At 46.8% G+C, this 23,257-nt stretch overlaps 1 non-coding gene and 1 pseudogene across 1 annotated transcript; both read left to right on the top strand.

Annotated features, from left to right (window-relative positions):
• The first annotated feature begins 457 nt into the window (after window positions 1-457).
• On the top strand, window positions 458-7,400 carry LOC149749439 (uncharacterized; annotated as a pseudogene).
• On the top strand, window positions 2,169-2,275 carry LOC115802709 (U6 spliceosomal RNA). The gene has a single exon (XR_004023234.1). It is a non-coding gene; the product is annotated as a U6 spliceosomal RNA (small nuclear RNA).
• Window positions 7,401-23,257: the final 15,857 nt, after the last annotated feature.

Here is a 23,257-nt window from a genome sequence, read left to right as displayed (position 1 = left end):
TTTGGGGATATCATAAATAAAGCTACTGTCAACGTTTTCTACGTGTCTTTTTGTGAAGGGCATTTCATTACTCGTGAATGACTACGTAGGAGAGTAGGCATCTGTTTAGTTTTAGTAGAAATTGCCAGTTTTCCAAAGTGGAAGAACAAATTACAGTGTTATACAGACAGACAGACATGCCGTAACAGGCCTTTTCCTTCTAGAAAGCATTCTCTAAAGACCGCTGCGTACCTCCAGCTATTATTATTATTGTCATCCTTATAAAGGGTTAAGGTAGCTATCCTTTATTAAACGCTTATTTTGAACCAGGGATTTTACATGCATTTTCTCATTTCATTTTTTTTTTTCTCGGGAGAAGGATTTATTACTTGCAGCAAGTAAGGAGAACACTAGGGATCTTTCCCAAAGCTGTGTCTCATTTCATTTTTTTTTTTTTTTTTTTTTTTTTTGCGGTACGCGGGCCTGTCACTGCTGTGGTCTCTCCCGTCGCGGAGCACAGGCTCCGGACGCGCGGGCTCAACGGCCATGGCTCACGGGCCCAGCCGCTCCGCGGCATGTGGGATCTTCCCGCACCGGGACACGAACCCGTGTCCCCTGCATCGGCAGGCGGACTCTCAAACACTGCGCCACCAGGGAAGCCCTCTCATTTCATTTTTATGACAACTGAATTCCCTGGTGGTCCAGTGGTAAGCTGAGGGGTTGGTGCTATTCCCATTTGATAGATAAAGAAACTGAGGCTCACAGACGTTAAGTAACTTGCTGAAGGCCTCCAGCCACTAAATGGCAGTTTGACTTTGGAACCCCGAGTTTCACCTCTGAGTGTGTGCCTCTGTTGCTTCCAGGTCAGGAACTCCTTCCTTCCATTTGACCAAATCTAAGCTGTTATTTATGAGGCCCATTTCCTATAACCTCTGGTCCTCCCCGCATACATGGTCACACCCACTTGAGATCTCTGTACACACACATATGCACACAGTCTTTGTCACAGCCATGCGCACCCACTGTGAAGAAGACGGGCACGGGGGCCAATTCATGAAAACCTCAAAGCTTGCCAAACCCAGGGCTCTGCAACCTGAAGGTGTTCCTCTCAGGGAATTTGCAGGAGAAGATTAGACCTACAGAGAAGATTAGGCCTGCAAAGAAGATTAGGGACAAGTCTGCTTTTGGATGCTTCTGAGAAGGATTCAGAGACCATCCTTCCCTGGGAAGAGGTGGGCATTTGGTCCTCCTCCCAACACGTTGAGCCAAGTCCATAACAGTGGTGATTTAAAGGCATCAGCCTGGGGCATCCCTCTCTCTGCAGGTTCGCCCAGGGATGTTTTCATCTGGGGTTGATGGGGATGATAGCCTGGAAATGTCACACCTTGCCTGGGAAAGTGGTAAGTGGGAAGGGTGTGTGTGGTGTGTGCAGGGAGAGAGCTGCATTTCAGGACATAGCACTTGACTGAGTCTTGCAGGGAATGGTCACTCTGGGAAGGAGAGCCAACAGCCTTCTCCTCAGGACCATATCCTGAGGACATGGTTCCCAGGTATCCAAGGCCCTGGGCTTCACTGAGAGGAGTGTGCTACCCTGTGGGTGGAGACAATACGTGGGCACTACACTGCGTACCGGGCCCCTCCTCAGGCTCCTTTTCAGACTAATTGAGGCCTTGCTGGGCTCTGGGTTTGTAATTACGGGTAATTGCTGGCAGGCTGCTGTGGTGGTACAAGCAGGCTTTTGTTGGGGGAAACTGTGGTCAGGATTTTGGAGCTTTGGGTGGGAATCCTTTCCAGGATTCCTGTGTGCTCTGTTCCAGGTACCTCCTGGCCCTAGCCTTTTGCTCGGAGGCAGCACTTCTGAGGAATGGGAACTAGTAGCACGTCTGAACAGGAAGGGCCCCCTCATGTGGATGATGGGAACTCAGGTCCAGAAATATACAAGGCCTGCTCTAGGCCACAGAGGTAGTGCAGGTGGAATGGATGTCCTGGTGCCCGGTACTGTCACCGATGCACACCCACCACAGTCTGGGAGGCACCGTGGGGGAGTGGTTAACACAGACCTCTGTCCCAGTTCTTAACATCAGCCTTGGAGATTATGGAACCTTCCTGAGCTTCAGAGTTTTAACATTTTGTCATTCTTTGAACAGGCAATATACTTGCGTATACCAAAATTTAAAAAAATATAGAAGGTGCTCGCTTCGGCAGCACATTTACTAAAATTGGAACGATACAGAGGAGATTAGCATGGCCCCTGCGCAAGGATGACACGCAAATTCGTGAAGCGTTCCATATTTTTGTATAGCTGATTCACTTCGACATAAAGCAGAAACTAACACACCATTGTAAAGCGATTATACTCCAATAAAGGTGTTTAAAAAAATATACAGGAGGCTTACAATGACAAGTCTCCCACTTCTGTCCCCAAGTCACCCTTCTCACAGGCAGCCAGAGACCCTAGTCTCTTCTGTATCCTCCTGGACATATTTTATGCATATGCAAGCATACCACATATGTTTCCCTGCCCTCCCTCACTTTCTGCACATGGCAGCATCTCATGCAGTGTTCTGCACCTTAGAAATCTTTCGCTATCAATGCCTTCACTTTTTAGAGTTGCATAGCATTAGCTTGTTTCCAATCCTTTGCTTTTATAACTAATATTGTAATGTAAAATCTTGTATACACCTAATTTTGTAGGCATGTGCATATATCTGTACAAAAATTTCTAGAAGTATAGAGATGGGTCAAAGGGTATATGCACGTGTAACTTTGATAGATGTTACCAAATCACCCTCCTTATAGACTGAAGCAGTGTACACTCCCACCAAAAGTGTATGGGATTCCTGTTTCTCCACAGTCTCACTGACACACGTATTTCTTTTTATGAAATAAATCTTGCAGATATAGTTGAGGACCCCTCTGTATCCTTCCTTGATCCCTCTCTGTCCCTCTCACCTGAGGTGATTACCATGGTAAATATTCCCATAGGTGTTTTAATACTTGTGTGACAGGTATCCATTCCTAGGCAATACTTAGTATTGCTTTGTGTTTCATAACTTTATATAAATGGTATCCTGCTGTGGCAGAAAGACATGTGCTTGCTTTTTCATTCAACCTTATGTTTGAGAAAAGCTCCTGGTTGATACACAAAGACAAACTCCATTCATTTTCACTTGGTTGCACCATTCCATTGTATGGACACAGCACGGTTTATTTATTCATGTTCCTGTTGAGGGATGTTGGGTTATTTCCTATTCTTTAAGGTTACCAACTGGCCTGCTATGGACGTTCCTGTATATGTCTGCTAGTGCACATGTGCTCCAGTTTACCAAGAAGTGAGACTGCTGTATCAAAGGATTCAGATATCTTCAAATTTACTAGTTATTGCTGAACACAGCCTCAGCTTCTTCATCTGTCAAACAGAGAGAGTGATCCCTGAGCCCTGGGAAGTCAGTATCAGTGAGTGAGATGGTAGAGTGGGAGAGAACGTGGGCTTGAATTTCAATAGATCTATACTTAAATCCTGGCTCTTTGATCTACTTGCTGTGTGACTTTGGGCCGTTATCCAGCCTCTCTGTGCCTCAGTTCCCACATCTGCAGACAGTGATAATAGTATCTAGGTCACAGAATTCTGGAGAAGACTAAATAAGATACCGTGTGAAAAGTATTTAGCACTGGGTCTGGTACAGAGGAAGCACTAAAAATCCCAGTGGTGGTGATGATGATAATAATACCAACAATAATAATGTCTTTGATCTCTTTGTTTTTAGCCTGTTATTGTGGCGCATTTCAGGCCTATAAACTAAGAGAGAGAATAGTACAATGAACCTCCATCTGGTTTCCTCTATATCCCCACCCATTTCTTCACCCTTTCCCCACCAGATTGTTCTGAAGTCAATTCCAGGCATCATATCTATTACTTCATTTGTATATATGTCAGTTCATATTCCTAAAATATAAGCACTTAGAAAACATAGCTACAATACCATCATCATATCTAAAAATTGAGGGTGATTTAAAAAAATTATTTATTTATTTATTTAATTTTTGTCTGCGTTGGGTCTTTGTTGCTGCGCATGGGCTTTCTCTAGTTGCGGGGAGCGGAGGCTATTCTTCATCGTGGTGCGCGGGCTTCTCATTGCAGTGGCTTCTCTCGTTGCAGAGCATGGGCTTTAGGCACATGGGCTTCAGTAGTTGTGGCTTGCGGGCTCTAGAGTGCAGGCTCAGTAGTTGTGGCGCACAGGCTTAGTTGCTCCACGGCATGTGGGATCTTCCCGGACCAGGGATCAAACCCATGTCTGCTGCATTGGCAGGCGGATTCTTTTTTTTTTTTAAACATCTTTATTGGAGTATAATTGCTTTACAATGGTGTGTTAGTTTCTGCTTTATAGCAAAGTGAATCAGCTATACATATACCTATATCCCCATATCTCCTCCCTCTTGCATCTCCCTCCCACCCTCCCTATCCCACCCCTCTAGGTGGTCACAAAGCTGAGAGAGAGACCGAGCTGATCTCCCTGTGCTATGCGGCTGCTTCCCACTAGCTATCGATTTTACGTTTGGTAGTGTATATATGTCCATGCCACTCTTTCACTTCGTCCCAGCTTACCCTTCCCCCTCCCCCTGTCCTCAAGTCCATTCTGTACATCTGCGTCTTTATTCCTGTCCTGGCAGGCAGATTCTTAACCACTGCACCACCAGGGAAGCCCGAGGGTGATTATTTTTTGGTATATCAAATACACAGTTAATGTTGAAAATTTCTCAATAATCTCAAAAGGACTTTACAGTTGGTTTGAGCCAAGATCCAAACAAGATCCATATATTACATTTGGTTTAGATGTCTCTTAAGTCTCTTAACCTATAAATATTGCTCCTCTTTTTTTCCCTTCTTGAATTATATCTGTAAGATAGTGGGCCACTCATCCTCTAGGACAAGGCTTCTCACAGCCTGGATTTTGCTGATGGCATCCTTTAACATGCTCCTCTGTCCTCTGTATTTCCTGTGTGCTGGTAGATCTAGAGGCTTGGTTAGATCAGGTTTGATATTTTGGCAAGAACACTTTACCAATAGTGTTGCATAGTTCAATCAGGACACACTAATGTTTAGTTTTTCCTCTTTTGGATTTTAGCAGCCATTGATTATCACTGTCCAGAGTCATTATTCATTAGGGTTCATTAGCAAAATGGTTTTATTCTAATCCTGTCATTCCTTCTTCAATAATTAACGAGATTCTTCCATAAAGAGAAACTCCTCCTTATCAACCATTTGATTGCCCGGAGGTAATGTCTGTGAAGGATAGGCAGGATGAATGATGGATTTTTCTTATGTTTAAAGACAGTGACAATGGGGCTGTAAGTGGTCATTTAGGAAATAGCTGATTTTGTGGGTCCTGAAAGATATTAGGAGTGTCTTCCACCCAAAAGAAGAAAGGAAGAAAAGAATGAATGAACAAATTCACAAACTCCCTAATCACATAATTTGTTTCTTCACACAGGTGTTGAATCCCTTTTCTGTGCATTGGCTGTTCCAGGTGTGGGGATGCAGTGAGGAGCAATGTGTGATTTCTGCTCACAGGGAGCCCCAGGTGACAAGTACACAGCCTGTACACATCTCCCCAGCCCAAGATGCAGGTGCCATAGGAGGCAAGAGGAAGAGAGGAGAGATTTCTGGCTGGGTAATCTGGGAAGGCCTGGCAGGTAAAGGTCTCGTCCCCCAGGAGAGGCTGAGCTGCCCTTCTCACCCCCACCCCCCGCTCCCCCGCCATGCCATTGCATGGGCCAGAGGACAGCATGTTACTGCCTTAATCAAGGAGTGCTTTCACCTTTGTACCTGTCAGGCGCCAAGGTATGTGCCAAGTGTTATGGTGGACATAAGAAAAGACCTAGTTTCTACCCATGAAGAGTTCTCTTCAGTCTGATTGGGAAGAAAAACAACACACACTCGATCCACAACAGATCAGCAAGCGTTGGTTGTAATTCAACAAACTTTTCTGAAGTGTTTACGGTATGCCAGAAGGAGGGCCTCCTGCCTTCAGCAGGCTGTATGGCCTTCTCGGCATGTCCGTGTTTTGGGTGCTCTGTGTTCCTGTCCACCCCTCCTCTCACCCCAAGCTCGGGGTGCATCCTTGGTCATGTGGGCCTTGGTAAAGTTGACTTACCTATCAGTGTCTTCTCAGTTGCTTGCTGGTCATCCTTTAAGTCTACTCAAGGATCATCTCCTCTTGGAGGTATTCCCTGGCCCAATAATCTATTGATACATCAGCAGGCTGGGCTGGGTGTTTGGGGTCCTATGGCATGTTGTCTGTGCTTTCTTCTATCTCAGCAATTATTACCCTCTGCTGTAAATTATTTGTTAATTTGTTTATCTCCTTCTCCTAGGCTGTGAACCCCCTGAGAACAGTGGCTGTTTTCTCATCATCTTTGTATTCTTAGTGCCTGACGTATCTGTAGTGCAGAAAATGTTCGTTGAATGAATGTCTGAGACTCCACATTTAGCGCTTCTTTCTCTTAGGCGCAGATTCAGTCTGGGAAAAGATGAGGCATTCAAATGTTATTAGTCACTGACACTTTAGTATGAATCATTCCAGTGTTTCATTATAGTTCTGTGAGAGGTAGAAACTGGGAATGGGAGGAACTCTAGGACAAGAGTTAGGGGTCTGCACGTGTTATGTTCTCGGATAGTGAGGTGCCAGGGTGAAGAGGAGGGGAATTCAGGATGGGAGAGGGCCCCGGAGGGCTCGAAGGCAAAGGCTGCCGGCGGTATCGTCAGACGCTCAAATGGAGGAAAGAAAGGGCAGCTTCCGGGTGTGCCAGGCCCGCCGCGTGTCTTGGGTGTAGGACGTTGACGGTGCACGGTGCGTCCAACGGGCCGGAAGTCGGAAGTCGGGCTGGCCCGACGTGGGGGGCTTCCTCGCTTTGTAGCGCCGGAAGCGGCAGCCGGCTGTGGGGCTCAGAGCCCAGCCGGGCCGTACCGTGTTATCGTACCCCGCGGCGGTGCAGGAAGCCCCTGGGGAGGGCACCCGAGCCCCCGGCGCCGGGCCTCCGCCCGGGCGTGGTACGTGGCCCTCGGCTCTCAGCGCAGACGCACTTGCCCAGGGAGGCGGGGTCGACCGGGGTCCTGCACTGCGGCCGCCTCGCCATCTTCATGTCTCTTTGACGTCCTCAGAGACGCTGGCCTCGCCACCTCCCGTCTCTGCTAAGCCCTGCCTCGGAGGCCCCGTCCTGGGAGAGGAATAAAAGATACGCCCCGAGACGGCGGGACCGACTGCAGCTTCCTGTGGACGCAAGAAGGCGTAGCTAAGACATTCTCTAGGTAGGGGCGACCCTGGAGACAAGGTAAAGTCCAGATGGAGGGAACAGCTGTGTGGGGAGGCTGGCGTTTCGTTCGGGACAGCCAGGACTGCCTTGGCTCTAATTTTCTGTGAGAAACGGGTGCCCACAGGTTCTGGGACATTATTTATATGTCACGGGGTGGTCCTTCCTTCATCCGAAGAGTGTATGAATCGAGAACAAATCACAGAGGCTGAGTGTGTGCCCTCACAGTTCCACAAACATTCTGCACTTTGTGTGTCCACACATTACACATAGTTGTCCACCTGTGTCCTCACTGGTGTGTGTGTGCGTGCCCGCGCACACCCCCGAACCCACACAGTGCCCCACCCCACCCCTTTTCTCTCCAGTTTGTGTCTTAAAAAAACTGTCCGTATAGAATGCCTATTATATATGGCAGTCTGCTTTCCAGATGCTTCCTGATAGTTCTCCATTTTTCAGGTCTGGGAAGGGCATTTCTGTTAAGATCCCACCAGATTTTCTTTGGCTTCTGGGACTGTGGGGCAAAATTGTTTGCAAACTTTAAATTACGTGAGCCATCAGGGAGGAGCAAGTTTCTATTGCATATGTGGGTTTGCTTGCGAATGGCTGCCCCCCCAAGGACTACCTTTAGGTGGCACTCCCTGGTTGGCAGAATTTGTCATTCATTCATTCTTGCATTCAGATGAACACATCCAGACACTGCGTCTATACTGGCCCTGTGCTGGGCCTGGGGATCTGGGGAGGAAGGCCTTGTTCTTGACCTTGGGGAAGTGCAGTTTAGTGGTGAGTTGAGTAGGTAAACAGACAAATGCAATATAATATGATAAGTACTGCGATGGGGGGAGGTGGAGGAAGTCTTCTCGCTGGGGCTAAGTCTTGAGGGGAGATGTAGGGAAGGCATTCCAGTAAGAATAAGCATGTGTGTAAAGGCCAGAGCTGAGGGAGGCAATGGTGCTCTCAGGGGACCACCAGTGTCTGGGTTTGGCAGTGTCCAGTGTGGGGGAGGGGTGGCGGGTAGTGGGCCATGAAGCCGCACAGGTTGACAAAGTCACATCACTGAGGGCCAAGGATGCCTCCCTGAGGGAATTGGACTTTATCCTGAGGCCGTTTTGCTGTCAAATGGGAGTGAAAGGGAAGGTTTGCATGTTAGGAAGCTGGTCCTGGCTGCAGTGTGGAGGATGGCTGGAGGTGCCAAGGGTGAAGCACACAGGTGAGGGGTGATGGGCCTGTGCCAAGGAAGGAGCAGGAGGATGGCCGGAAGGGCCCACAGGTGGGTGAGATGATTGTCTGTGAGGCACACGCTGCATTTGAGGTGCCCGACGGGCGTTCAGGTGGAGGTGTCTGGGAGGCAGTTGGATGTGCGAATCTGGCCTCCTGAGAGAGATTTGGGAGTCACTAACCTATAGATGGGACAGGATGAATTCACCCAAGGAGGGTGTGGAGAGAGAGAGATTGAGAGAGAGAGAGAAGGGCGTTAAAGAAAAGAGATGGGTAGAGTTGGGGAGCCAGTAAAATGACTGAGCGGGAGTAGACAGAGAAGTGGGGGTGACGAAGAGTGTGTGGTGTAATGGGAGCCTTGGGAAGGCCCTGGTGAGGACCCTCCCTCAAACCCACCTTCTCTGGCTTCCTATGCCTGGGGTGCCTTGCCCCTTATGGGGTGATTGGTATTTTAGTGGTGACACAGTCTCTCTGATGGTGAAAATTTAGATGCTACAATAGACTGGTTGTGGGACAAAGGTTGGGGAGGGGGCCTCTTATGTGCTTTAAATACTCATGGATACTGTTTATGCAGCTCTTACAAGTGTTGGTAACTTTACACAAATTATCGCATTTAATCTTCAAACAACTCTTTTCAGGCAGATATTATTCCCCCACCCCTTGACAAGTGAGGAAACTGTGGCTCAGGGAGGTTAAGTGTCTTGCCCAAGGTCACACAGCTGTTAGAACTGTAGCTGGGATGCGGAGTCAGGTCTTTTTGCTTTCCATATTCCAAGTTTTTTTTTTTTTTTTTTAATTGCTTTCCTTAGCGCATGTTTCAGAGGTGGCTGCCTCCTAGATTGGCATCTGAGCCTGGCCTGGCTTGCCCACACCCTCCAAGCCTCCAGGCCACGGGGACTTCAGAGGAGGCTTGTATCCTAGATTAGCCCTAAAGACAACATGCTCCTGAAGAAGAAAGAGGAGGTCTAGGCACAGCCGAGGCCTGGGATGGGAAGGGCTTCCCGAGAATCAGTGGGGAACTTCCTCCTGGGAAAGCCATGAGAGGGGCAGTTCCTCTCCTGGGCCAGGCGTCAGGGAGTCAGGGCCCCAGCTGTTCCTGCCCAGCCGCCCGCAGCCCTGAGCGCCCACCGGAGACAGGAGGCCCTGCCTGCTCACTGCCCATTGTCCCTGCACCACAGTGCCGCTTCCCATGCGCCTCCTGTTTATACAGGAAGCCCCTGCTCTGGGGTGCCACCTCCCTCCCCTGATGGCTGGCTCCAAGCTCAAATTCCTCACAGGCAGCCTCAGTGAGGGAGGACTAGAGTACGTTATCCCTGCTCAGTCACTTTGAGAATTAGTACAGCAGAGTGGGTAGAAGCATGGCCTTGTGGTGTGGCTACCCTGGACTTGAATCTGGCCACTCTTTAGCTGTATGGCCTTGGGCATTCACGCTGACCCTGTGAGGGCAGCTTCCTCCTCTGTAAGATGGGGAGTATCAGTCCTATTTATCTCACAGCTTCTGTGTAAAGGTAAGTGAAATATGGAAGTGTCTGGAACACACTATGTGCTCAGTAACTTACAGATCTCGTTGTTACTTGTTCTTTACTTCCCACTTTTAGTTGCCCTGAATTTCAGCTGTGTTCCAGCTGCAGGTGATGGTTTTAGAATATGGCCTCCAAATTTTGTGGCATTCCTCCTTTTAAGGGGTAGGGTCTATGTCTCCTTCCCTTGAATCTGGGTGTTCGTGTGACTACCTTGGCCAGTATGGTATGGCGGAAGTGACACTGTGTGACTTCACAGGCTTTGTTTTGGCTGCTGGAACACATACAGGTGGTCCCTGACTTCTGATTTTTCGACTTTATGATGGTGTGAAAGTGATGCAAATTCAGTACAAACTGAATTTTGATCTTTTCCTGGTGATACAATACTCTTACGATGCTGGGCAGTGGCAGCAAGCTGCAGCTCCCAGTCGGCAACCATGAGATTAAACAACTGATACACTTACAACCATTCTGTACCCATACAACCATTCTATTTTTCACTTTCAGTACAGTATTCAATAAATTACATGAGATGTTCAACCCTTTTTTATAAAATAGGCTTTGTGTTAGATGATTTTGCCCAACTGTAGGCTAATTTAAGTCTTCTGAGTGTGTTTAAGGTAGACTAGGCTAAGCTTCACGTGATGTGTGGTAGATTAGGTATATTAAATGCATTTTCGGCTTATGAAAATTTCAACTTACGATGGGTTTATTGGGAGGTAGCCCCACTGTAAGTCGATAAAGATCTGTACTTGGAGCCCTGAGTCGCCAGGTGAGAATCTAACTACTCTGGCGTTTGGCAGGCGGTGAGGATTGTTCTTGTTGGGTGAACTACCAGAGGGGTGGGAATAGTTTTTCCAGTTCAATAAATACTTACTGAGTGGAGTTTCAAAATGGTATACTGAAATCAAACTGGAATTCCCTCCCTCACCAACAAAATATGGAAAAAGTTAAAAAGATAAAATAATAAATACAGAGTTGCACTTAAATTATGAAGCGATAAAACATTCCTGGAATGAGGAAGTGAATAGGATATGACAGCCATAAGCTGAAGTGCTTCTGAGTTTGTGCCTGAAACATATGCAGAATTATGTCTCAGAAGAGGTGCATGCAATCAAGAATCACCAACCAATAAACATTAGTTAAGCACTTACGTGCTAAGGCTTTGTCACTTATCTGTGTATTTTTACAGTTAATGCTTGTTTAGAGTCACTTACATGTTTACATTTTCTTTGCTCACCCATTTCTTCCTTTTGAGTTTAATTTCCTTCTTCCTGAAGCATATAGTTTCTTTCTTTTTTAAAAAATAAATTTATTTATGCATTTATTTATTTTTGGCTGCCTTGGGTCTTCGTTGGTGCACGTGGGCATTCTCTAATTCCGGCAAGCGGGGGCTACTCTTCGTTGCTGTGCACGGGCTTCTCATTGCGGTGGCTTCTCTTTGTTCCAGAGCATGGGCTCTAAGCACACGGGCCTCAGTAGTTATCGCATGTGGGTTCAGTAGTTGTGGCTCGTGGGCTATAGAGCGCAGGCTCAGTAGTTGTGGCGCACAGGCTTAGTTGCTCCGCGGCATGTGGGATCCTCCTGGACCAGGGTTCGAGCCCATGTTCTCTGCATTGGCAGGAGGATTTCTAACCACTGTACCACCAGGGAAGTCCAGCATATGGTTTCATAGTGCTTTCACCAAAAGTTTGTGTGTAGTAAGTCTTGATGAAATTTAAGAATTTCATTCTCCCTCTTAAATGTTAATATCATTGGATATAGAACATCAAAGGTGACAGTTATTTTTCCTCAGCACATGGGAGATACTTGGAATATTCTATTACTTTCTGGCATCTGTGGTGTCTGTTGAGAAGTCTGAGGTGAGCCTAATTGTTCCTTTGTAGGTAATGTGTCTAGTCTCTCTAGTTGCTTTTAAGATTTTACTTTGATGTTTTGCAATTTTAATATGATATGTCTAGGCGTGGAATTAGTTTTATATATTCTGCTTGGGGACTGGAGTGATTCTTCCTTATGAAGATTCATATTTTTCATCAATTTTGAGAATTCCTGGCTGTTACATCTTTTTTTAAAAACATTTATTTATTTAATTTTTTGGCTGCGTTGGGTCTTTGTTGCTGCACATGGGCTTTCTCTAGTTGTGGCGAGCAGGGGCTACTCTTCGTTGTGGTGCGTGGGCTTCTCATTGAGGTGGCTTCTCTTGTTGCAGAGCATGGGCTTTAGGCGCGTGGGCTTCAGTAGTTGTGACGCATGGGCTTAGTTGCTCTGCATCATGTGGCGTCTTCCCGGGCCAGGGATTGAACCCATGTCCCCTGCATTGGCAGGCAGATTCTTAACCACTGCACCACCAGGGAAGTCCCTGTTATATCTTTTAATATTACCTTTTCCCTATTCTTTTTATTCTTTCCCATTACAAATTTGTTGGACCTTCTCATTCTCTTTTCTTTTTCCCTTAATTATCATTCATGCTTTCTGTTGCTTTATCTCTCTGTACAATATTATGGGTGATCTCCTCATAGCTATTTTCCAATTCAGTAATTTTCTTTTCAGCTCCTGAAAAGAGATTTTACTCATCCATTAAAATTTTAGGTTTTTTTTTTTTTAATTTTAGTTTTGATGACTATATTTTTTCATTTCTAGAAGTTTTGTTTGGTTCTTTAAAAAAATGCCTGGTATTTCATTATGGTTTCTGTTATCTTTTTCTCTTTTATTATTTTAAACATACTTATTTTAGTCTTTCAGAATGTTTGTCTATCGGAAGCTCTTGGGATGCCATTTATCCTGTTTGTTGTGTCTGAAAACTTGCTCATGGTAAACTTTTCTCTGTATGGTCTGCCATTTTCACTGGTGATTTCCTTCCCAGTGGGAATCCTGTACTGCCTGAGTTGTAGGAATGACCCCACAGAGAGGTTTTATTTTGGTTTTGCCAGGTGCCCTGGAGGCATCAGCAGCTTGGGATCTATTTTTTATTTATTTGTTAATTTTTTGACTTGGGATTGCTGTACAGTGTGGGTGGTATAAGTTCAACTCTAAACCATCACGTGGAGAGATCAGGAAGAGACAAGCTTTATTGATATGTCTCTGGGTTGGTGGGGAAGATTTTCTAACCTTCTTTTTGCTTAGGGTGCAGCTCTTCAAAAGTCCTGACCTTCTGTAGGATTCTAACTCCTAATTTAACTTGAGTGATCTCAAAGCTCTGTCTCTTGTACCTGTAAGAAGGTTAGAACTGAAGCACTCCACCTTCAGAGATATTTTGTAGTCTGTAAGCCCACCTCCCCTTATCTAGGACTTCTTCAATGTTTTCTCATGTGCTACTCTTCTGGCTTTCAGTTCCCTCTATATTTCTGGTGTCTAGGGATTTTTCTTTCTTGAGAGCAAGAAGTTGAAAAAAATGGATCTTTTTTTATTAGTTATTTTAAAATCTAGAGTTTCTGTGAGTTTGTAATGGAAGACTCTTCTTTTTAAATAGCTTCAGGTCACAGTGAACCTTTCCAGGCCCTTTGTGTATGTTCTCTCATATCATTCTCACAAGAACTGTGTGACACAGACGTTATTTATCAACTTCTATTTATGCATTACGATATTGAAACTTGGCAAGTTTAAGTCTTGTCCTAGATCAGACAGGTAGGAAATGGCTTTGTTAAGATTTGAACCCAGCTTTCTCTGGTTCCATTTAATGTAGCCTTTAGGAAGTTATTGATAATGATCTCCTACCCCCATCACTTCATTATGAAAATCTTCAAACATAATGCATATACATACTATCCACCCAGATTCTACAATTGTCATTTTGCCATATTTGCTTTATTCTGTATCTATCCATTACCCATCCTTCTAGTCATCCATCTATTCATCTTGTATTTTGATATGTTTCAAAATAAGTTGCAGACATCAGTATACTTCATCCCTAAACAGTTCAGCATGCATATTATTAGCTAGAGTTAAATATTTATTTATGGTTCTTTTTCCCCCCAGATACAAATGAGCCAATATTAACTCTACCATCCATGAGTTTTGACTAATGTGCACACCTGTGTAATGCAAATCCATATCAACATATAGAGCATCATCATCTCTGCAGGAAGTTCCCTCCTGCCCCTTCCCAGTCAGTCCCTGTACCTGCCCAGAGGCAACTCTTTTTTTTTTTTTTTTTTTTGCGGTATGTGGGCCTCTCACTGTTGTGGCCTCTCCCGTTGCAGAGCACAGGCTCCGGACGCGCAGGCTCAGCAGCCATGGCTCACGGGCCCAGCCGCTCTGCGGCATGTAGGATCTTCCCGGACCGGGGCACGAACCTGTGTCCCCTGCATCGGCAGGCAGACTCTCAACCACTGCGCCACCAGGGAAGCCCCGAGGCAACTCTTTTGATGTTTTCCCCCATGAACTAGTTTTGCCTGTTCTAGAAATTCTTTCCAGGTGTATTCCTTTGGGTAATTATTCTTTCATTCAGCAAAATGATCTTGAGATTCATTCATGTTTTGCGGGTATGTGTATCAGTAGTTTGTTCATTTTTATTGCTGAGTAGTATTTCATTGTTTGGCTATAACACAGTTTATCCATTCTCCTATTGTTAGAAACCTGAGCTGTATACAGTTTTTAGATATCACAATGAAGCTGATATGAACATTTAAAAATTATTGTTATTTTAATGTTTATTTATTTATATTATTATTTTAATTGAAGTGTAGTTGATGTACACTACTATATAAGTTACAGGTGTACAGTAAAGTGATTCACAATTTTTAAAGTTTGTACTCCACTTATAGTTATTGTAAAATACTGGTTATATTCTGTGTGTTGTACAATACATCCTTGTAGCTTATTTTATACATAATAGTTTGTACCTCTGAATCCCCTACGTTTATATTGCCCCACTATGAACATTTTTACAGATACTGTTATTTTATGGCATGGAGGTGAGAGAGCAGGGTAGCCGCTAGATTGCAGTTAGTTGAGGGAGATGAGGGAGTGCAGAGAATGAGCACAATTTTCTTTTTCTTTTTCTTTTTTGTGGCTGTGCTGCGCTGCTTGCAGGATCTTAGTTCCCTGACCGGGAATTGAGCCTGAGCCATGGCAGTGAAAGCTCTGAGTCCTAACCACTGGACCACTGGGGAAATCCCCAGATAATTTTCTTAAGGTGAGTAGATGAAAAGTCGGGAGAGAAAGCAGTAGCTAGAGGGATGTTCATGGGTCAGGGATGGTATATCTATATCTATATCTATCTATCTATACACCGTATATTTGAGTTAAATACATGGTTAATATATATAAGACATTAAAGTATAAATACATAATAATTAGTATAAAGTAAATATAATAATAATATATATATAATATGTACATATATAAATTAAACATACATATGTATATACAAGTATAAATATATGTATTTCTATTAGTGGGAATAATACACACATGTTTTCACAGGGGGAGAGGAACGGGGTGGGAGGGAAGGGATGGGAATCTTGGCTTCTGGGGACAGCCCGTGGCTGCCCTCATTTTGGCCCTGGGTCTCAGATTCTGGGCAGAGCCCATGGTCCTTATGGTTGTTCCCTGGCTTCCCTTGGTGGAGTCTTGGGTCCTGATGGCATTGAAGGGACAGCAGAACTCTGTCTTGGCCATTTGCTCAGGCTCTTCATGCTCTGGGGGGGACAGCAAGTGCCAGTGAGAGGTGGGATGTGGCTTTGGGCAGTGGGGAAGAATCTGCTCAGAATAATTGGGCCACTTCTTGTGGTGATGCCTGCATGGACCTTGCCATGGGAGAACTGCTAAGATTCCTTCCAGGCCTAAGGAACTGTGACTTGGGGGGAAGGGTGACCCCTCCCTTGTGAGCAGTTGCTGATTCAAGCTGCTGGGCCAGAGATCGCCTGCTGACAGACGTACAGCAGTCACCCGTGGGGGCCAGCTCACAGATTCGCTTCTGTCCGTGTTTGGTTATCAAGATTATTGTTTGGACTGATAGAAGAAAGTCTAACTCGGGCTTAATTGAGTGCGGGCAGGCAGATTGGACCAGGGGGTTCTTGCAGTTATTCTTCTAACCCCTTTCTGGGTGTGCCCAGGCTTGTTATGAAGTGCTTTCACCATTAGGTTCTCAATACTAGCTTTTTGTTGCTTTCAAAACTCTTTATTTATTTATATCACACGCATGTATTTTCTTTTTTTTTTTTTTTTTTTTTTTTTTTCTTTTTTTAAAAAATATTTGTTTATTTATCTTTGGCTGCGTCGGGCTTTAGTTGCAGCAGGCAGGCTCTCTGTGGCGGTGTGTGGGCTTCTCTCCAGTTGTGGCTCGCGGGCTCCACAGCGCGTGGGCTCTCTAGTTGTGGCACGCGGGCTAAGTTGCCCCGCGGCATGTGGGATCTTAGTTTCCCGACCAAGGATCGAACCGGTATCCCCTGCACTGCAAGACCAATTCTTAACCCACTGGACCACCAGGGAAGTCCCCACGTGCATGTATTTTCCTCTTTGAAAAATCAACTCCGCTGAGGTATAATTTTCATACAATAAAATGCACCATTTTAAATGTATATTTTGAGGAAGGAATTTTGACACATTTAAACACCCATGTAATGAACACCTCAGTCAAGGTATAGAACACTTACATCACCTTAAAAAGTTCCTTTGTGTCCCCGTTTAGTCGATCCCCCACCCCACTCCCAGCCCCAGCAAACCACTGATTTTCTTTCTGTCACTAGAGATTAGATTTGTCCTTCTGGAGTTTCATATAAGTGGAATTATACTGTGTGTGGTCTTTTGTATCTGGCTTCTGTATACACAGCATAATATTTGGTAGATTCATCCATGTTGTTGAGTGAATCCATAGTTCACTCCTGTTTATTTCTGAGTAGTATTCCATTGTGCATATATATCCTAATTCACTGAACAGGTATTATAGACACACGGTTCAAAATTTAACAAGTACACAAGTCTTTCGCGCTCCACTGTGTAACCAGTCAGTTCCTTTTCACAGGCATCCAATAATACCAGCTTCTTGTATATCTTTTTGAGCTATTTTATGCATTTAGAAACAGATGTGTATACGGCAGGCAGTGGCATCTTCCTCTGGTCCTTCAAAAAAATATATATCTAATTTTGTGTGTGTGAGTATAGCCTTTGAAGTGGAATTGCCAGATTAAAGGGTTCATGCACATGTAATTTTGACAGATATTGCCAAGTTGCTCTCCACAGAGGCAATACAAGTCTCCCCAACTTAAAAAAAAGTGTTTGAAAGATTTAAACACAGAGAAAAGTGAAAAGAATAGGATAATGAGCACTCGTTTAGTACAGACGTTGGATGGTGATGAAAGTTGATTGATTTGAAGAAGATAGAGACATTTATTTCAGTCTGTGGAAAAAAGTAAACCAGTAACCGAGATTGTTACTTTGCTGACACTGTGGGTTTTCAGCTTCACACTTTGTGAATCTCTAGTGAGCCTGCTTTCAATCACAATGTCTTTGGGACCTGCTGCACTCCCTTGCTGGGACGTGATAGTCTTGGCTCCACCTAGGTGGGGCTTGGCGTTTAGGACGTTTCTGCTCAGAGAAGTTTGCTGGGCTGCTGACCTGAGATGAACGCGACAAGGGCCCTGTCCTGGATTGGGTCTGATGATGAGCTTGGCCCACAGGAGCCTTGACTCTAGAAGGGAGGATGATTGGATTGGATGGGCAGGAGGCGTGTGTGTGTGTGTGTGTGTGTGTGTGTGTGTGAACAATCCATACCCACGCTGCAGCCCTGGTGGGTCTTGAATTATGCCAACCAGATTCTCTTGCTCCCACCATGACTTGTTGGGGGAATTCTTGGGGGCAGCAGTAAATCCTTATCTTCACCTATAAAGTCCAGAGTGGTCTGGCCCTGCCGGCCACCCAGCCTCCTCTGAGGAGCTCTCCCTGGGCTACCTGCACTCCAGCCACCTGGTGTTTCTCCTTCCCAGCTCATGCTGTTCTCTGCATCTGGAAGACTCCCTCCGCCCACCTGCCACTCAGCACCCTGGTTTCTCCTAGTTAACACTGATTCATCATTCAGGACTGATCCCCACACAGTTCTCCTACAGCACTTATCATTATTTATGCTTATATATTTCTCCGATTTGACCCTTAGTGTCTATTTCTCTTCTTACTCTATGTGTCATGCAAGCAGGGAGCATGTCTATTTTGTGCAGCCTTATATTCTCTGTGCTCTGAGATTGGCACATAGTAGGTGCTCAATAAAAGTTTGTGAAGTGAACACGTGTGGCATTTTGATAGCACAAGCATGTAGCTTGTTGTCAGAACTTGGGGTGAATTTTATTTCTGCACCTTGGCAAGTTACCTAATCTCTATGAGCTGAAGTTTTCCCATCTGAAAAATGGGTACAATAACACTGCCTCTTGGAGCTGTTGGAAGGACTTTGAAAGTGCTGGGCAAATAGCTGATGCTTGAGCCCTGGTAACTATCATAGTAGCATCTTTGATGCAAAGCCAGGAGCACACTTGTTCACGAGCAGCTTGTGCTCCTGGTGACCAGCGACAGCTGGCCTCAGTGTCTGGGGTCAGGCTGGGCCACAGGTTGGGGCTCAGTCCCCCCTGCCTCAGGAGGTGAGTGACGCTGGAACTGGGGTTGAGGAGGTCACTGTGCTATTTGGCAGCTGCCACCAAGACCTTGGAGTGAAGACAGCTATGGGGCATCTCCAGTCACTGGCCTCTGCCAAGGCAGTGGAGGGGAGCAGCATGGAGCCATGGGGACAGGGACAGGCGGGAAGCCAGGTGGCCCCAGGAAGCTGCAGCCCTGGCTGGTGGGCGGGAAAGGAGCTGATGAGAATGTCAGGGCTCTGGAGGGGATAGGGTTTCTGCCGCCTCCAGCTGCCCTAAGCCGCCTCTGCTGTTTTCCAGAGGGACCCAATTACCACCCCCTTGTGGAGCCAGGGCCGCCAGAGATCCTGGGGAGATAGGAGGCGGCTCCCAGCAGGGCAGCAGGGGCCTTTTAAGCTCCCCTAACCATACACCTGTTCCTGATCATCTGAGATTTGGGGCCTGGTCTGGGGAAAACGTTAGGACTTCTAAACATGGTCCCTCAGGTCGCCACAGGGCCTCAGGCTTTCCAAGTGCTCTCAGAAGCACCAACTCATTTGATCTTTTTCACAGCTTAGGAACTGCCTGAAAGAGTTTATTGGTCTCTTTGGACAGACAATGTCCCTGTGGTCCAGAGAAGGGGAAGCCACTTGGCTTACAGTCACCTGGCAACCAAGGGATCTAGGACTCTGTCTCTAAAGAGCCTCTTCCCTGTGCAACTTGATCGACCGCTCAGCACCCAGCAAGGCTCTCCAGCTTGCCACACGCCCCGCCATGCCCTGCTGTACGTCACCATGCTCGTGTCCCTCACTTATGTCACCTTCCTGGTCCTTGAAGATGTTTGAGTGGCAGCCCCTGAGCAGCATGCAGCCTGTCCCCAGCTTTGTCCTGGGTGCTGTGGTGAGAAGGTGGACTGTTCTCTGCCCCCAAGGAGTGGGTGGCCAGATCTGCCCTCTGAGAGAATAGTGAATACTGCTAGTATACCATTAGGAGGCCATGTGGTGGCAGGCCTGAGGATGCTGAGCTGAGCCTTGAGCTGGGCCTCCACGTGGGATCGGGTTAGGCTGAGAGAAGGGAAAGCGTTCCAGTGGGGAGCCTACACCAGCAAGTGTGGGGAGGAAAGAAGGGATTAGGGTTTCACAGCATGGAGAGAAGGCCTTTCTTTGTAGAGTGGAGGAAGGTTTGCAGGTTCCATGGCGTTGAATCCGTTCATACCACAAATGTTTACTGAGAACCTCCTCACTGTGTGTCAGACACCTACTAGGCACTCTACATACCTTATCGAATTTCATCTCAGTATAGCCACAGAGGTAGATACTTTTCCCGTTTCACACATAAGCAGGTGTGAGTATCAAGAGGAGGTCTGCTGAAGTTAAGTGACTTGCTGAAGCCCAGTCTGACTCCCAAACCCATATAGAAGGCTTCTTGGGGAAGGCAAGTTTTGGGTATGTATGAGGGCAGATGGGAGGATAAGCCTAGGAGGCATGAGAGGTGGTGGAACTTCGTGAGTAGAGGCAAGGGGGAGGGACCAGGCTGGCCCTGTGTGGCAGCCAGTGAGGTGAAACTTGCAGAACTTCCTTTTCGGGCCCCATCCCTCCATCAAGGGCCTTGTTTGGCCACTCGAGGCCCAGCTGTCTGCTCTGACAAGCTAACCTCCTCTCCCGCTGGCCCCCTGCAGACATTCTACTTCTGCTGGGCTCCTTTCTGGTTTCCCACATTGGCATTTGCTGTTCCCCCACCTGAATGTCATCCCCTCTCTTCTCCACCTACCCAAATCCCGCCTGTCCCTTCATGGCCTGCTGGGAATTTCAGCTCCTCTGGGAAAGCCTTCTCTGACCTTTGCTGTAATTGCTCTCTGTCCTCTGAACTCCAGTTCTCCTGGCTTTTAGCTGAGGGGTCCTGGGCCCCTTTCTAATGTCTGTCTCATTAAGCTCCCCACGTTCAGGCAGGAGCCCCAGCTCCAACCCACTCCTTGCCCCACAAGCCTCACGGACAGTGGTAGACCGCTGATAAAGCATTTGCTATAGGCTGGGCAAGGGGCCAAGCCCTTCGCTAAAATTTCCAGATTTAGTCCTCACGGTGAGCCCTGGATCTTGACTATCCCTAAGGTGACTTGGAGAGGTGACTTGAACAAGGTCCCTGCTCACAGGCACTCACAAAAGAGATGTGAATGCAAAATAGTATGGGTCTGGCCCCTTTGCAGATGCCTTATAACACACCCCCTTTTATTTTTCTGCTTTTTCTTTTGTGTGCTGGTGGTGTGTGTGCGTGTGAACGTGTGCGTGTGTGTGTGAGGGGGGGTTCCCCATAAACCCATCTCTGCCTTTAATCAATTTCCACTTGGAAAGTGAGCCTGGGTGGCCACAGCTTGAATGGTACCCGCCTCTTGAGGTCGCAGTAAGCCCATCTGGGGTGACGATGAGGGGATTGTGGGGCTCCTTCAGCAACCCCAGCTGCCCACAGCTCAGGTGTGCAGCCCGAGGGACGCCCTCAGCCTGGGCCCTGGCCCCACTGAGACCCTGAGGCCCCCATGCTCCTGCCCAAGGGGGATGAAGCAGGCTGGAGGCAGCCAGCAGAACAAGAATGCAGCCTTCTGGCCGGCTCCTGACAGGGCATCTCTGGGAGGCCCCCCAGCTCTTCCAGGCCATGGCTCTGCTGGGGAAGCCAGGGATTAGGAGCCTAAGTCTGCTGAGAATCCTGTTTTTCTTAGCCTCACACAGATTGCTCTTTAGGAAAGGCCCCTCATCTAATTAGCCTGAGTCAACAGCTCCATTTATTTGGACACGTGATGTTATGGAATAGGCCGCTGCTGGGGTGTTTTTGTACTGCATATCTGGGCTGCCCCTCCAGGATGGCATTGGGAGGGAGGCTGCCTGGCCCGGGCGAGAGCACAGCCCAAGAGGGGCTCCAGCTGAGGCCGGAAGAGAGGCCATAGGCTTGCTAGCCAGGCGGGAACTGCTCACACTTGGATTTCATAACAAGAAAGTGACCCACGGAGTGTCCACACATCTAGCTTCCTCTCCTGTTGGTGGTTTTGAACCAAAATAAAGAAAGGATTAGGGGCCCTTTGACTGACACTCCTTCCTCTGTCCTAGGTCAGAATCAAAAGGGACTTCGACAAGGGACTTTTGATGGTCACAGGTCCTTAAGTATCCATAAGTATCTAAGACTTTTGAGAAAAAAATGAGTAACAGTAGTTACTATTTATTAAGCATTTACTGTGTGCAATGTGCTAAGCATATTATAAAATAAATCACACACATAGTTTTTCTTCTCTCTCTCTCTCTGCCCTCACAGTTATCTTTATCTGCCTGGTGAAAGTGGAAGCCCCTCCCTCTCTCTCCCACCTTCAGTCCCCTTCCCACTCTCTAACCCGTCTCCCAACTTTGAGTTTTATCCTTCCAGATTCTTTTCTATGTGTTTATATACATATACATCATATATTATTTTCTAACCATAAAAACAACCCTTCAAGGAAAGTACTGTGATCCCCATTTCACAGAGAAGAAAACTAAAGCCAAGAGAGACTAAGCAACTTGCCCCAGGGCACACAGCCGGGAAGGAGCAGAGCTGGGTTTTAAACCCACTGTTTGTAGTGTGTGACTCCAGAGACGGACAGGAAACCCTTTTCCTTGGCACCGCCCTGACCCCCAGCAGGTCACAGACTTTGGTCTTTGTCAACTGTAGTGTGCTTCTTACCTGGTCTCTTTCTTGCTGCCCCTCCTCCATGCTGTTATTATTTTTGCCAGTTGGGTCAGTCAGGGTGGGTATGTGTTACATGGTGGGAGGTCACCCTGAATAAATGGGGCAGGAGCTTGGCCCTGCTGCTTCCTTCCTGTCCCCTGACCTGGAATTACTGCACCAACCTAATTGTCTCACCTGGACCGTTTTCTGCTTTGTGCACACCAGAGTCAAACGGGAATAAGAAGTACCAGCAAGGGTGGCATTGCCACGCTTTCTCCAGACGGTTGACCAATGTGCATGTATCTCAGACCACAGAGCACCTAGGGCTGAATGCTCATCCCTTTCTGGCCAAATAGAACAGGTCAGCACAGCGTTTCAGGGCACTTACCACATGTGGGGAGCCTGGGAAAGCAGCTGGTCACTGCCTACTCCTGCCTAGGAGATAAACCCAGTGGGAGGAACAGGCCCCTAAATGTTTTCCTCTTTCTAGTGAGGGTTCTTGGCCAGGAACTGCTGTGTGTGTAAGCTACTGAAACTAATTCTCACAATTGATGTAGGCTGGAAAAGCAGGGGACTGAGAGAGGCAGGAGGCAGAGAGACATTACTTGATGGATTAAAAAAACAAATTCCAGTGCTGAGTCTGGAAGCTCCTTAGAAAAGGTGATGGGACCTTTTTTCCTGTTGAACTTTCAAACCTTTCTGACCCTGCACTTTGAGCTCTGGAGTTTATCAGGGACACCAGGGGCCAGGAGTGTAGCACGACTAAAGTTACTGGGACAAAGCCGGAGGCAGGTCACCCCTCCACAGGGGAGTCCCAAGGGCCTGCAGGCAGCCACTGCCACCAAGAACTTCTAAGGCCAAGAAAGGGAAGCCTCGAAACCAAACATCCCTGCCCGGTCCCAGGCAAATGTGTTCCTCATCAAGGCAGATACAAACAAAGTTTATTAAAAAGCCTTCTGAAGGACATTCCAAATCACCAGCAGGCCTCTGTGAGGTGACTGTCCATTC

Source organism: Delphinapterus leucas, chromosome 4 (assembly GCF_059928025.1).
Source record: "Delphinapterus leucas isolate spDelLeu-1000000601 "Yukka" chromosome 4, BTC_Dleu_Yukka2, whole genome shotgun sequence".
Lineage (NCBI taxonomy): Eukaryota > Metazoa > Chordata > Mammalia > Artiodactyla > Monodontidae > Delphinapterus > Delphinapterus leucas.
Note: the sequence above shows the minus strand (reverse complement) of the source record. Positions and strands in the feature narration are given on the sequence as shown.